This window comes from Gossypium hirsutum, chromosome A12 (assembly GCF_007990345.1).
Source record: "Gossypium hirsutum isolate 1008001.06 chromosome A12, Gossypium_hirsutum_v2.1, whole genome shotgun sequence".
Taxonomy (NCBI): Eukaryota; Viridiplantae; Streptophyta; class Magnoliopsida; order Malvales; family Malvaceae; genus Gossypium; species Gossypium hirsutum.
In genome coordinates, this window is record NC_053435.1 from 33,160,669 (window position 1) to 33,167,665 (window position 6,997).

At 36.3% G+C, this 6,997-nt stretch overlaps 1 non-coding gene across 1 annotated transcript; it reads right to left on the reverse strand.

The window, feature by feature from the left end:
- Positions 1–4,840: 4,840 nt before the first annotated feature.
- LOC121211701 (small nucleolar RNA R71) lies at positions 4,841–4,947 on the reverse strand. The gene has a single exon (XR_005906920.1). It is a non-coding gene; the product is annotated as a small nucleolar RNA R71 (small nucleolar RNA).
- Positions 4,948–6,997: the final 2,050 nt, after the last annotated feature.

Consider the following 6,997-nt stretch of genomic DNA (forward strand, 5'->3'; position numbering starts at 1 on the left):
ATCATCCCTCACTTAACATTCATTCTTCATTTTTCTCTCTTACATGCATATCCATCCCCATTTTCCCTCTCCATTAGCTAGCAAATCCTTGAGAAAATACTCTTTTGGCTGACAACCTTGAGGAGCACTTTGCGAAGAGCAATCTAAGAATTGGAGGAAGTTGTAACATCCCAAAATACGGCCTAGTTAGAACAGTGGTTTTGAGATAAAAATTTGACGTTGAAATATTTATTTTATGATTATTCAGAGGTCTAGAATATGAGATTATACATGTGTTAAAGTTTCATGAAGAAATTCTATGAGTAAGGTGTCCAATTGGAAAATAAGAACCAAATTGAATAAAGTGCAAAACTTGGATTCTAGAAGCAATTTGTATGAAATTGCTTTAGATTATTAATTAGAAGTCCTTAAAGAGAATTTGCCCAATTTCTAAGTTTTTTGGACAAAAATGGGCATGTATGGATAAAATTTGAAAGAAAGGGTTTAAGGGCATTTTGGCCATTTGGCTAATTAATGAAATAAAATGGGAAAATAAGCCAAAAATCAGCTCATCTTCTCCACCTTGCTACTGAAATTTGAGAGCCACCATAGCTAGGGTTTCTTCACTTTTCAAGTTCAATAGTAAGCGCTCCCAAGCCCCGTTTTTAATATTTTTCGTATTTTTAAAATCCTGGTAACTTGCTCTCTCCATTTCTACCCATATTTGGAGTTAGGGTTCATGTTTGTAAAGTGACCCATGTGTGACATGTTTATTCTTTGATGATTTATGGAGGAATATGATAGTTGGATGTGTGTTAAACATCTTTTTCTAAGTAATTTTCATGAAAAACCCCTAAAAGGACCTTTTTGAAAAAGGTGTAAAACATGTGGTAGAAATTTGAAATAAGGAAAAAATGTGGCCTTCCATAAGAGGAAAGAACATTCGGTTAGGCTTGGGTAATATAGAAAATACATGCATTTCATCATACGAGCCTAGGGACTAAATCGTAAATAATGTGAAAGGTTAAGGGCAAAACGGTCATTCTGTCTGGGGGTGAAATTTAGACTCAAAAAGAATAATGTGAGGTATTAATGATCATTTTTATTGTTATAGACCCCGAGGAACAAATTTCGGAGGTCGATTGAGGAAAACGAAAAGTTTCAGAATAACCAAGACGCAAAACCGAAACGAGTTCAGGTAAGTTCGAATAACTTTAAGTAAACTATTAATATATCTAATTGCATGTTTAATGAATGTATGATAATTGGTTAAAGTGATGGCATGAAAATCCATGAAATGGGTTAATAATAATGAGATGATAATAAATGTCCCGGTTGAAGTCAAAAGGGAAATTCAAGGGATAAACCATGGCTTATATGACTTGAGATCCTGCATATGTTGTAGAAAAGGATTTACCCCGGACGGGTAATCCGTTGATCTCAAATATGGAAAAGATGTAGCTCGGATGGGTGTTCCTTGAGTGATCAAGCCTCCCGAAGAATATGTGTGCATTGTGGATTTAGCCCGGACGGGTAATCTGATTGGGGTCTGAATTTAGCATGGACTGGTAATTCAGATCTGAGCTCATTACGGGTGTTTGTCGCTACAAGGGATTAGCCTGGACAAGTAATCCTGATATCGCCCTATGAGTTTACATTGCGGGGGATTTAGCCTGGACTGGTAATCCCGCCGTAAGATGTGAGGTTCGCGGGAGTGCGTACTTGAGGTGATCGCTCTTATGACTTGATGATAAATGGATAATCCATCGAGACTTCCGAGAAACTTAACGGGATTAACATGAGATATGAAAATGAAAATGTTGGATGATGAGCTCATCTAAGACAAATTACATGGTGCATTTTTATGAGACTAACTTGTTGATTGAGTGTATATGATAGGGAAACTATTTCATGCTTGTTGGTTTTATTGCCTAATATGGATGCATGCTAATTAATCGGTAAGTTTACTTTCTAGTTATTCGGGCTTACTAAGCATGTAAATGCTTACACCTCTCTTTTCCCTGTCTTACAGAGCTCGTGGACTCACGAAGATTGGGAGACGATTGGAGAGTCAACACACTATCATCTTGTCTAGCTTTGGTATATAAATACTCTTATTTTGTTCAATGGCATGTATAGGGCTTTTGTTATTTTGTTATATGTGTCATTTGATTAGCCACTACAAAGGCTTGTAAAGGTATACATATTCACTTGTATGTGGCCATGGAATTAGCTCATATTGAGGTAGGTTATGACCTACAAATTTTATGCATGCTTGTGTTCAGTTGTGCTAGTGAGGATGAAATATGGTATATCACATTTAAACACATGTAATGTGACCAAATCACATGGGGTGGTTAGGCCACAATTTGGCAATGAGTTAAGATAACGAGCCAAACTTAATTGAGTTACAAGTCATGGAAATCCTTAATATAAAGGGGATAACCTAGCATGTATAATATTAAGGTCATTTAAGAGTATAATTAGACCATGTCAAGTGTTAATGAAAACTATAAGTGGATATGGTTATTAAAGGGTGACCTAAGGCTTGGAAAATAGCCCAACGAGGTCCACATGAGTAGACACACGGGTGTGTGTCTAGGCCGTGTGTGACAAATGGATCACCCCATGGGCGTGTGAAATGGCTGTGTGTCCCCTGCACCTAAAAATATTAAGTCAGAATGTATGGTAGTAGACACACGGGTTGAGACACGGCTGTGTGTCTCAACTGTATGGAGGGCACGGCCTAGCACACGGGCGTGTGTCTTGGCCGTGTGCCCCTAAATGCATGCTGACGTCATAAATAGAATGCTCGATTTTTTTGTCATGGGCGACCACAGGGGCATGTCTAGGCCGTGTGAAGGACACGGGCCAGGGACACGGGCGACCACATAGTCGTGTCTAAGCCGTGTGAAGGGCACGGGCCAGGGACACGGGCGTGTGCTTGGCCGTGTGAAAACCCCTGTAGGTTTGAAATAGAAAATAAATTCAATTAATTCCACACTGGTAGGGGACACGGGCGTGTCCCAAAGCACACGGGCGTGTGCATTGGCTTTACAAGGGCGTGTGAGGCTTAGCTTAGAAAATTTTTCAAGAACTTTCTTAAGTCCTCAGTTTAGTCTCAGACCTTTCTCAATGTATGTTTTGTGCCCCGTAGGCCAATAATAGGTACACTAAGATGTTATTTGATTGGGTTCAAATTCGAACAAAATTTTATAACCCGTATTTCTCGAAAATGTTTGAGTACATGTCTAGTAAACCCTCGTACTTGGTCCCAGTCTCAGGTACGGGTAAGGGGTGTTACGGAGGCTGTTATGATCATATTATGGAGAACTACCGAATTAATCAGAGTTTATTCTTCCTTATTGTTATTTTACTTTTAATATTAATCATGCTCACAATTTGTTTTGCTATTTTTTCATCAATAACGGTAGCTTAAATTTGTTTAGCTAGAATGATTGCATCAATTAAATAAAGTTCATTTAAATGATGTTTATGATATTCTATGCCTCATTCATTCATGCTTTTAGTTAAACTCAAGCATGTATTTCATTCATGAAAATGTGATTGAATGCATCAGAATTTGTTGATCAATCTCAACCAGATGGTGATTAATGAACACAATAATTGAAAGGTGCATTCTTAATTTAGATCATAACCCAATTAAATCAGAGGTTCATAATAACTCAAGAGAGCTCTATTACCTTACATAACTTTTAGATTTATGTGATTAAATTGTTTCAAACCTAACCTGTCCTTGTTATTTCACATGGATTCTAAAAAGTCCTTAGTTAATTATGATTATGGTAGTATGCATGTTTTTCTAAATGAAAGATTTCGAAATGACTTAAAATTGATTTCAAGCTCATGAAAAATCGAGTTGCCCTAGAATACTTTCCGGAACATTATTAAGCATGATGAAAATGAATTAAGTTGAATGATGTGATTATTCTAGCCTATTCATGTTATTGATTGTTGAAGTTTGTGAATTTGCTGCTAAACCAATCTCATTCATCCTATTGCATACATTGCATTTGGATTATTTTTCATTAGGGATCACTTTGCATCTGGATTATTTAATTTAATTTAATCGTTAATCAGCACAAGAATATTGTGTTTTTCTTACCAAATTGTTAATATTAATTTTACAAATAATTGATTAACATACACAGTCCATGTGGAGATGATAACTTATTTAATTAGTTATTTCTTGATAACTACTATGTACACTTACACAAACCACGCGTTACAAGTTTTGGGCGTTGTTGCCAGGGATTGTTGCCTTAATCATTTTTTTGTGAAATTCTTATTTTCAATTTGGTTTTTATTTTATTCTATTAATTTCTAACTTTGATAATTAATTATTAATTCTTTATTCTTTATTTTTTTTGTGATTTATTTTTATGTGTTTATGATCATAGATCGAATCATCGATTTATTACCTATAGACCCTAAAATTGAGCAGATATTTAGACAAAGAAGATGAGGCATAATAGCCTAGAGACAAGCTGTAGAAGTGGAAATCAAAATGATGGTAAAGGAAATGGAGCCGCTAATGTGCACAATCCAATCCTTATTGCTGATGATAGGGATCGGGCTATAAGGTAGTACGTTCTGCCACTCTTTAATGAGTTAAATCTGGGAATTAGGAGACCGGAGATCGAGGCACCCCAATTTGATTTGAATTCAGTGATTTTTCAAATGCTTCAAACCATGGGCTAGTTTAGTGGTATACCCATAGAAGATTTAAACCTTTCAAGATTGAGCATGACTTAATTCATTGCCACCACATTCAATTTCAACCTGGAAAGAATTAGCCAGATGTTTTTTGATAAAGTATTTCCCACCTAGCAAAAATGCTAACCTGTAGAATGAGATCACCACTTTCCAACAAATGGATGATGAGTCCTTATAGGAAGCGTGAGAAAGATTCAAGGAGTTACTACGTAGATGCCTTCACCACGAGATTCCATATTGCATCCAATTGGAGACATTTTATAATGGTCTCAACACGCACACAAGGTTGGTGGTAGATGCTTCTGCGAAAGGTGTTACCTTATCGAAGTCTTATAATGAGGATTATGGGATCATTGAGAGAATAGCCAATAACAATTACCAATGGCTGACAAATCGAGCAGTTTTAGGAAGACGAGTAGTAGGAGTGCATGAAGTAGATGCACTCACTTCACTCTCAGCTTAGGTATCTTCTATCTATTCAATGTTGAAATAATTTACTACTAACAATTTTAATCATGTTGCAGCTCAACCACCTAGTCAATTTGATGTTGTTTCCTGCATATATTGTGGGGATGACCATTTTTTCAAGAATTTTAAATTAAATCCCGAGTTAGTTTATTATGTAGGGAATCAACACCAAAACAAAAATGGACAAGGAACACAGTCCAATTTCTACAATCCTTCACAGCAAAACCATCGAAACTTTTCTTGGAGTAACCAAGGAAATGGACCGAATAACACTTACATGCAACATAGACCAAGACAACCCTAAGAGTTTAATCAACAAGTTCCAAAAACACCACAAGTTGAATTATCTAATAGTTTGGAGAATTTTTTGAAGGCATACATGGTGAAGAATGAAGCCTTAAATCCAAAGCCAAGCACCAACACTAAAAAATTTGGAAAACCAAATGGGTCAGTTAGCTACAGAGCTTTGTAATCGACCGCAAGGAGCCCTACCGAGCGATATAGAAATTTTTAAGGAATTTGGGTAAGGAACATTGCTAGGTAGTTGCTTTACGAAGTGGTAAGACTTTGGAAGCAATGGTTGAAGATGAACATATCGAGTAGGAGGAAAGTGTACCAATAGTTGAAATTCTTGCACAAGAAGAGATAAAACTTACAAAGTTTGATAAGGTAAAATCTAAACTAGTGAATCTAACACCTTATTTAGATGCAGATTTATCTCCTCAGAAAAATTGTCCAGTCCAAGCCAAAGTTCCATCACCTTTATATCCTTAAAGATTCAAACAACATAAGTAGAAACAAGAGGTACAATTCAAGAAGTTTTTGGACGTTCTAAAATAGCTTTACATCAATATACCATTGGTGGAGGCTTTAGAATAAAATCCCAATTATGTCAAGATCATTAAGGCCATTCTATCCAAGAAAAAGAGACTTAGTAAGTAGGAGACTGTAGCATTAACGAAGGAGTGTAGAACGTTCTTACAGAATAAGCTACCTCTGAAATTGAAAGACCCTGGAAGCTTTACTATACCCTATAATATTAGAGAATCTTACTGTGGTAAAGTTTTCTGCAATCTAGGGGCAAGCATCAACTTGATTCCCAAATCTATTTTTAAGATGTTGGGGATAGGTGAAGTAAAACCCACGATTGTGACACTCCAATTCTCAGATCAAACTTTGGCATGCCCAGAAGGAAAGATCGATGATGTTTTGGTATGTATAGATAAGTTTATTTTTCCTACTGATTTCATTATCTTAGATTTTGAAGAAGATAATAAAGTGACGATCATTTTAAGGAGACATTTCCTAGCCATGGGAAGAACGTTAATAGATGTGCAAAAAGTGAACTCACCATGAGAGTTCAAGATGATCAAGTAACATTTAATGTTCTTAAAGCAATGAAATTTCTCGATTCGACGGAATGGAGGAGTTAAAACTTTAGTTTATATGGAATGGGAGAATAATTTTGTAGAGGACCCCTTGGAGAAAACCTTGGGGTCTGAACCATTAGAAGATGAAGAAGGTAATGAAAGTATGACCTTGGTGGAAGCCAATCTGAGGAATTATGTTCAACCAGCATGGTTTGAACCATTAGAGTTGGAAGCTCGGGAATTTACACAAATGAAGTTGTGAATCGAGGAACCACCAAAACTCAAACTAAATGTACTTCTTTACCATTTGAAATATGTTTATTTGGGTAACAGTTCTACTTTACCTATGATTTTTCAGCAGAACTAACAGAACACCAAGAGGAGTAGCTGATCGAAGTTTTAAAAAAAATTTAAAAAGGCGATTGGTTGGACCACAGCTGATA